Source organism: Meriones unguiculatus, chromosome 8 (assembly GCF_030254825.1).
Source record: "Meriones unguiculatus strain TT.TT164.6M chromosome 8, Bangor_MerUng_6.1, whole genome shotgun sequence".
Taxonomy (NCBI): Eukaryota; Metazoa; Chordata; class Mammalia; order Rodentia; family Muridae; genus Meriones; species Meriones unguiculatus.
The window spans coordinates 20,348,827-20,356,794 of NC_083356.1; the positions used below are offsets into that span (position 1 = coordinate 20,348,827).

Here is a 7,968-nt window from a genome sequence, read left to right on the forward strand (position 1 = left end):
GGAGCAGGAGAGATGCTCAGTGGGTAAAGCATGAGGATCTGAGTTTGAATTTCCAGTCCCTACACAAAGTTGGCTTGGCAGTGTGGATCTAGGTAAAAATGGAAGCAGAGACAGGAAATTTGAGGTCCAGCTAGTCTGGTGTACATGGTGGCAAAACAGAAAGTTTCGGTGTAAGGACTGATACCCAAGGTTGTCCTCTGACTTCCACACACATGTATGTGTGCACCAGCACTCACACATCTGGGTTCATACACATAAAGACTAAAAACCAAACAACAAAGAACACCTCACATCTCATGAATATGCATATGCCCCACATTACACACACACGTACCATGTCACACTCCACACTCACATCACATACGCTTCACATGGGCACACAGATCACACACACCATCCATACAACACACACATCACACACACAAACACCACACAGCTCTCACTACAGAAATGGTGCACTGTGGTGGCCATGTGACCTCTACTAGCCAATCACAGGGTCCCACTCCCTGAGTCTACGCTCAGGTGGCAGGAGAAAGGCACATAACTTAAGTGAAGAGCCACCTCTGACCCCTGCACCCAAGAAGTGGAAGTGGGTGGATTAGGATCCTTGTTGGCACAGCAAATTCAAGGCCAGCCTGGACTGCATATAACCCCGTCTCAAGACAAAACAGTATCACCTGCCTTGTAGGGAATTAACGAACTTGAACAGGATGTTTATGCGGCGTTCGGAGCCTTCCCTGGCCCACGCTCAGCAAATGTTTGTCATAACTGCTGATCCCTTCCAAGAACTTGGTGGGACTGTGTGTTCCTTTCTGGAACTCAGAAACACGGGTGGGGGTGGGGAGTGCTGCAAGGGGGGAGCCGTGCCTCCTTTTTACCCGTGATGGTGGAGGGGTGGTGGCGGGAGAGACGGTAAACAGTTCCCAGAAAAGGAAGAAGGCTTTGCAGACAGAACAATCAATGTCCACTTCCAGGGAGGAGTGTTTGTTCACGCTACCAGCCAACCATTCTGCACCAAGTGCTTTTTCTGTTCAAGGTATTGTGGGAGAGCTGGGGGGGGGCGGGGTATGGAGAAGTCAGCATCTCTAAGCACAGCGTACAATGGAGAGACGGGGGCAATAACTCACAAGTAAGAGACGGGACACAGCAAGATTAATCATCTCCCGAGGCAGTGGGGGAAGTTTCACAGTGGATCCAGAGGTGATGAATTCATCTGAGGTCAAGAGACTGGGAAGGCTGCCAGGGAGATGGCTCAGTACGTACTGGTGTTTGCTGACACCTTGAGTCCAGTCCCTCGAGCAACCATGGTGGAAGGGGAGAACCGACCCTCACAGGTTGTCTTCTGACGGCCGCAAGGACACCATAGGATCTTTGTGCCTGCGCTCACACGCATTCATATGTATACGGATGTGCATGTATGTACAGGCTGGTGTATATACATACTCCACAGGTGTATGGAGGCCAGCAGTTCATGTGCCTTCTTTGATCACTTTCTGTGTTATGTATTGAGCTGAGGTCTCTTCCATGAACCTGGAGCTTGCTGCGCCCCTAGTCTAAGCTAGCAAGATTATTCTGGGGATCCCATCTCTGGCTCCCTGGCACTGGAATTACAGACAGGCTGTCCCATCCTAGCATCCTCCCAGCCCTGCCAAATAGATAATTTTGTTAACATTTATGTATTGGTGAAGGATATATACACATATATATGTATATATATACACACACATATATATGTGTGTATGTATATGTATGTCTGTATATATGTATGTTACCTGCCACCACAGCACATGTGTGAAGGTTAGAAGAAACCTCGTAGGGCGCTAGTTCCCTGCTACCCTCTGTGTTTCTGGGATGGAACTCAGGTTGCCAAGATCGGTCCAAGTGCCTTCACAGATTGAGACGGGCCAGAAGCATGGTTTCCGGGAGGCAACACTCCTGGGAGTTACTGAAGCCTTTAGGAAGTGGGGCCTAGTGAGGAGCTGTATCGCCAGGGCTTCGCCGTGACAGGGCATTCCTGGCGCTCTGTCTTTGCTTTCCCATTACCGTGAGGTGAGCATTCCACCGCTGTGTTCTGTCAGGTGTAGATACGGGCCACAGTGCACCTGTGGAAGTCAGAGGACCATTTTTGGGGTGTCATGTCGCTCCTTCCACTGTGGGCTCTGGGGACTGAACTCAGGCTGGCAGACTTGGGTGCTGAGCACTTTGATCTACGGAGCCCTCTGACCTGCCCTCTCTCACCCTTTAGTAAGGACTCTTACCCTTCTTCATAGCCTGAGATGACCACCGTCCACCTTCCCCTCTCAGGAGGAAGCATGGCAGATAACTGAGAGGCTTGCCCATCCCACCTCTGACCATCTGGAAGTTCTGCCCTCTTCTGGCCTTTGAGAGTAAGAGCCAGATGGGTATTCAGGAAAGCCACCCACCACTCTAGCCGCTCTGCTTCTCCTGACCTCCTCAGCTCAAGCTAAGGGATCCATCGGACCTTACTGCTGATCACAAGCTTTGGAGGGTGTCCTAGCTGCTGATCTCACTTCTGGTGCCACCTTCGTCTTAGTAACGGTTCTATTGCTGGGAAGAGACTCCATAGCCACAGCAAAGCTCTAGAAAGAAAGCATTTAATTGTGGGCTTGCTTACCCTCTCGGGGCCTTCGTCCACCATAATCGTGACAGGGAGTGCGGCAGCAGGGACCATGGTGGCATGCAAGCGTGGTGCTGGAGAAGTTGATGAGAGCTGCATCCTGATCTGTGGGCCGAGAGAGAGAGAGAGACAGCGGGCCTGATATGGGCTTTTAAAATCTCAAAGCCCACCTCCCGGTGACACGCTTCCTCGAACAAGGCCACGCCCACTCCAGCAAGACCACACCCCCTAATCTTCCTCAACTAGCCACTCCCTGATGACGAAGCGTTCAAATAAAGGAGCCTATGGGGGGGCCGTTATTCAAACTCCCACAGGGGAGAAAGAATTGGGGGGAAATTCGTGATTCTCCAGCCATATGTCAAATGGTGCAAGGATTATGTGTACATACATGTATAATGTATGAGTTGCATGTACGTAAGTGTGTGTGAAGGCTGGAGGAAAAGCTCAGGTATCTTTCCCCGGAACCATCTCCCTTGTTTCCTTGAGACAGTGTCTCCCTGGGACCTGAGCTCCATGATTAGGTTCAGCTGGCTGTGCAGCAAGCCCCAGCAACCCGCTTGTCCCTGTCTCCAGGGTTATATACAGGCACAACCACACCCAGCTTTTGACATGGGCGCTGGGATCCGGACTCGGGTTTTTATGCTAACCGAACTGTTTCCCCGAGCCCTAAAATTGTTTTTAAAAATTAACTATGTTCCGCGCTTGCGTCTCAGAGGCGCTTGCTTGCTGTGTCACACATGCTGGGGGGGCAGAGGACAAGTTGCAGGACGAGATTCTGTCCTTCCACCAAGATTGAACTCAGGTGGTCCAGCTTGATGGGAAATACCTCTACCCTCTGGGTCGTCAGGCAGGCACGACTCACTTCTGTAAAAAGGGCGAGAATTTCATTAAACTGCAGAGGAGAAAGTGCTTAGGTGGTTGGTGTTTTTTTTTTTTTTTTTAAATCTATTTTTCCCCTAGTAACCAGGCATCCAGAACCAATTACTACTAATTTGAATTGAGAAAAATATCACTCTAACAATAACAAAAGAACAATCCAATTAAAAAAAAAAATGGACAAAGGACTCGAAGACAATTTCTCCAAAGAGTCTATACGAATCAAGACTGAGCAGATGAGACTATGCCCGGCGCCACTAACCATCAGGTGGCAAAGCCCGATTCCCACCTATTTGAGTTAGTTTCGGTTAAGTAAGGAGGGAGAAGACGAGGAAGACGAGGAGGAGAAAAAAAACGAAGCCAGTGTAAGGATGTGGAGAACGGGTTGGCTTGTTGCTGACGAGAATGTGAGGCGATGCAGCTGCCGGAGGAAGCAGTTCAGCAGGTCTTCGGAACTGCTCTAAGACCCTGCCAGTCCACTCCTCGTTCTATACCCCAAGGACCGAGAGCCCAGACTCCGACAGTTAGCTCAGCCGTGCTGACAAGAGCGGTATCTAACCATCATGGATGAATGATGATGACATCGCGATGTCCGTGGGTCGCCGTAGATGAGCTCAGGTGGTGAGTCCATGCAGAAGAACAGCATTCAGCCTTCAGGAAGCTGACGCAGCAATCTCAGTGGACTGAGACATCGCACTAGAATAAGCCAGTCGCAAATTATGGACAAGCGGCACGTAGGTCCCTTTTTAGAAGCTACTTTGACTAGCCAAATTCATAGGCTCCAGAACGGTGTTTGCCAGGCGCTGGAGGCAGGAGAGAATGACTTCTTTATTTTTGTGTGAGTGCAGGTGTGTACGTGGGTGCGCGTGGAAGCCAGGAGACAAAGTCAGTGTTCGCTAGGAAACGTTTATGTTTATGTGGTTTCTTTAAAATATATTTGCATTTACTTATTATTTGTGTGTGCAGAAAGCACCCTTATCCACCAAGCCGTCTCACCGTTCCCACGGTGGTTTTGGAGACGGAATCCCTCATTGGCCTGGAGCTCGCCGATTAGGGCTGAACTAGCTGGCCAGTGAGCCCCAGGGACCCTCCTGTCTCTGCCCCCCCAGCATTAGGATTACAGGTGTGCACCGCTGACCCAGCCTTTTTACGTGGACTTGAGGCTGGAACTCGGGTCTTCGGGCTTGCACAGCAGGCGCTTTATTGTCTGACTCATCCTCCCCGCCCATGACTTAGTGTTTAATTGGAGCTTTAGTTTAGGGTGATGGATATTCTGAAGGTAGACAGTGGCAGAGGCTGCACACTGGTGTGGATATACTCAATGTTAGGTGAGCCAGGCGGTGGCGCACGCCTTTAATCCCAGCATCCGGGGGGCAGAGGCAGGTGGGTCTCAGAGTTGGAGGCCAGCCTGGTCCACAGAGTGAGTTCTAGGACAGCCAGAGCTATAAAGAGAAATCCTGTCTTGAAAAACCAAGTGCACGCGCACACACACACACACACACACACACACCACAAACAAAACAAGCTGGGCATGGTAGTACTCAGGAGGGCAGGGGCAGGTGGATCACTGTGAACTCAGCCTGGTCTACAAATGGAGTCCAGGACAATCAAGGCTGTCCCAAGAAATCCCAACAAAAAAACAACAAAAACCAAACCAAAGCAACCAACCAACAAACAAACAAAACAAAACAAAAAAACCCCCAAAGGTCAAAGTAGCAAAGTATACATTTTACTACAATTAAAAAACAAAACAAGGGGGCTGGTGAGATGGCTCAGTGGTTAAGAGCACTGTCTGCTCTTCCAAAGGTCATGAGTTCAATTCCCAGCAACCACATGGTAGCTCACAACCATCTATAATGTGAACTGATTCCCTCTTCTGGCAGGTGTAAATGCAGATAGAACACTCATATAAATAAAATAAGTAAATCTTTAAAAAAAAAGTTTAAAAAAAAAAAACAAAAAAACAAAACAAAACCCGAGACAAAAACGAAGGGGGCAGGAAAGTTGGTTCCTCAGATAGAGGAGCTTGCCACAGAGCCTGACTACCAAAGTTTGATCCCCAGAACCCACTGTGAAAAGAGAGAACCAACTACTGAAAGTTGTCCTCAAGACCTCCACACACGAACACACACACACACATACACACACACAATGATAAAATTGCTAACATGATGAGCAAAGCGAAAGGTAACTGGTAGTCCTGTGGCATGGTGCTCTTGCTGCCGAAGGCCCCTGTGCAGAAGGCCTTCTGAGTGGTCTTTACTGGGAGGCCCTACGTAAGCTTGGCTGTGGAATTCCTCTACCACAGAGAGTTTTAGGAAGGTCCTTACACTTGGAGAGATGTCCCTGGGGAGAGTTACAGAAGCAACGTACAAAGTTCTCTGGGTTCTGGGGGACGGTTTGTTAGGTCCCTTAGAAAGACTGAGCTGGTGGATGGGCGACCTGAAAAAGAAGTGAAGAGATCTACTGTATGGTCTTCACCATTCTCCAACTCTCTGCACCTCTCAGTGCCCACCCAATTCCAGCTTGCCAAGTCCTGAGTGAAGTTCTCCCCATTCATTCCTTGAACCTTCCAGGTAGCCTTCCTCTGAACTACCCCCCACCCCCCATTGCTACCAACAGTGCCAGCAAGCTGTCCTGTGGCCTAGCCCTGACTTCTGCACTTCACGTTTGCCTTCAGCCCTTCCTCCTTCTCCTCCTCTTCCTCTCTTCCTTTTCTCCTTCTCCTCCTTTTCATAGAAAGTCTTACTGATTGTAGCCCAGGCTGACCTTAAACTCACGGTCTCCTGCCTCAGCCTCCTCAGTGCTGGGCTTCTAGGTGTGTGACACCGGGTTGCCCATGTTTGCTCTTACACAGCGACGTCTCAGGAGTTGCCCAGGTTCCTGAGGAGGCCAGGAAGATGAGAGTGGGTGGTCCTCTCCACACTGGCAATACAGCTTCCCCCTCTCAGCCTTCCTGCCACCCTCCTCTGTGCCGTCCCTGAGCACAGATCCCTCCCCTTCTTCTGCCCTCTCTTCTGTTTACATCTCCACCCACTCACTCTCAAGGCTCAGCATGCTTTGCTTCCATTTTAGTCTCTTCACCGATGAACAGCCAGAGAGAAAAAGCTCCTGCCTTGGAGTTTCTGAGGTCGCTGCCATTGTTAGCTGCTGGCTTGGTCCTGTGTATTCCCAGGAGAGGCCATCTCGCCTGGCTCCCAGTTTCCTTGGAGGGCTGTAGGTGTAGAGGTGGTAGCAAATCTCTCCATAGGCAAGTGGGGAGAGGGAAGCCTGCCCTAGTGGATGGGAGTCACCCCTCCTTGAATATGCCTTAAGGCTTCTTAAGACTCCTTCTCCTTGACAGGGCTCTTGTAGGCCAGTGTGGCCTTGAACAACTGTTTTGTTCTGTTTGAGACAGGGTTTCTCTGTGTAGTCTTGGCTGTCAGGACTTGATTCGTAGACCAGGCTGGTCTCCGACTCACAGAGATCTGCCTGCCTCTGCCTCTCTGAGTGCTGGGATTACAGGCCACCACACCTGGCTCTCTCTCTCTCTCTCTTTATGGAATAATTTTTATTTATTCTTCTACAATTTCATACATGTAAGCAAAGTGCCTTGATCGTATGAACCCCAAACTCTCCCTCCCATGTCCCCCGGCACCGCTGGCAGTATGCCCCCCCCCTTCTCCATGTCTTCTCTTTTTGTGTTGTTAATAACCGGCCTGATTAGTGCTGGCTGTTGGAATGTTGCAGATCTTACGCTGCAGCGAGCTCATGGGTGACACGGCTGTGTCGCACCAAAGCCAGCATCTCCCAGCATGCCTCCCTGTCCTCTGGCTCTTACTTCTCTTTCCACCCCCTTTTCACAGTTGAACTCTTTTATCCTCTAAGCTTTCTTATACTTGTGCTGGGTGTGGGCGCGGTTGTGCGGAGGACAACCTTGTGGAGTCAGCTCTCTTCCCACGTTTACCTGTGTGGGTTCTGGGGGATCAGACTTGTACCCCTTCTCAGGGCCCTGGCCTTGCGCTCTCGGTCTTCCTGCTTCTGCCTGCCTAGTGCCTGGAGTACACACTCTCGTACCACCAGAGAATACCCAAGCTAGCACCTGAAGGAGACTTGAAGCAGCTAGAGGAGGACGGAGCGCTAACCTCGGATCAGGAACTACTGCTGCTAACATGGAGGATGACTCCCCAGCACCTAGAGAAGCTGCCTATGAGCATTCTGAGTGGCTGGCTACGACTGCAACTTTGTAGAGAAAAGTGACCCGTGAGGTGAGGACCAGCCTCCAGGATGCCTCTGGACAACTCGCTCCCGCTGATCTCATGAGCATCAGCTCAGCAGCTCACTGACGACTCCAGCTTCCTGTGCCCTCTTGATGGCAGAGCTGAGAAGCATCAGCCATGACTGCCTCCCAGCGGCCTGAGCTGTCATCTGCTTTTAAGGTGCCCAGAAGATCTCAGCAAGCAGAGACTAGCTCA

At 50.5% G+C, this 7,968-nt stretch overlaps 1 long non-coding RNA gene across 2 annotated transcripts; it reads right to left on the reverse strand.

Annotated features, from left to right (window-relative positions):
* Window positions 1-957: 957 nt before the first annotated feature.
* On the reverse strand, window positions 958-6,471 carry LOC132655793 (uncharacterized). 2 transcript variants are annotated; one of them, XR_009593640.1, is made up of 3 exons: window positions 6,284-6,471; window positions 2,636-3,502; window positions 958-2,102 (listed from the first exon to the last, which is right to left on the reverse strand). It is a non-coding gene; the product is annotated as an uncharacterized LOC132655793 (long non-coding RNA). The 2 variants fall into 2 exon arrangements; XR_009593641.1 differs by lacking the exon at window positions 6,284-6,471 and adding an exon at window positions 4,074-5,204.
* Window positions 6,472-7,968: the final 1,497 nt, after the last annotated feature.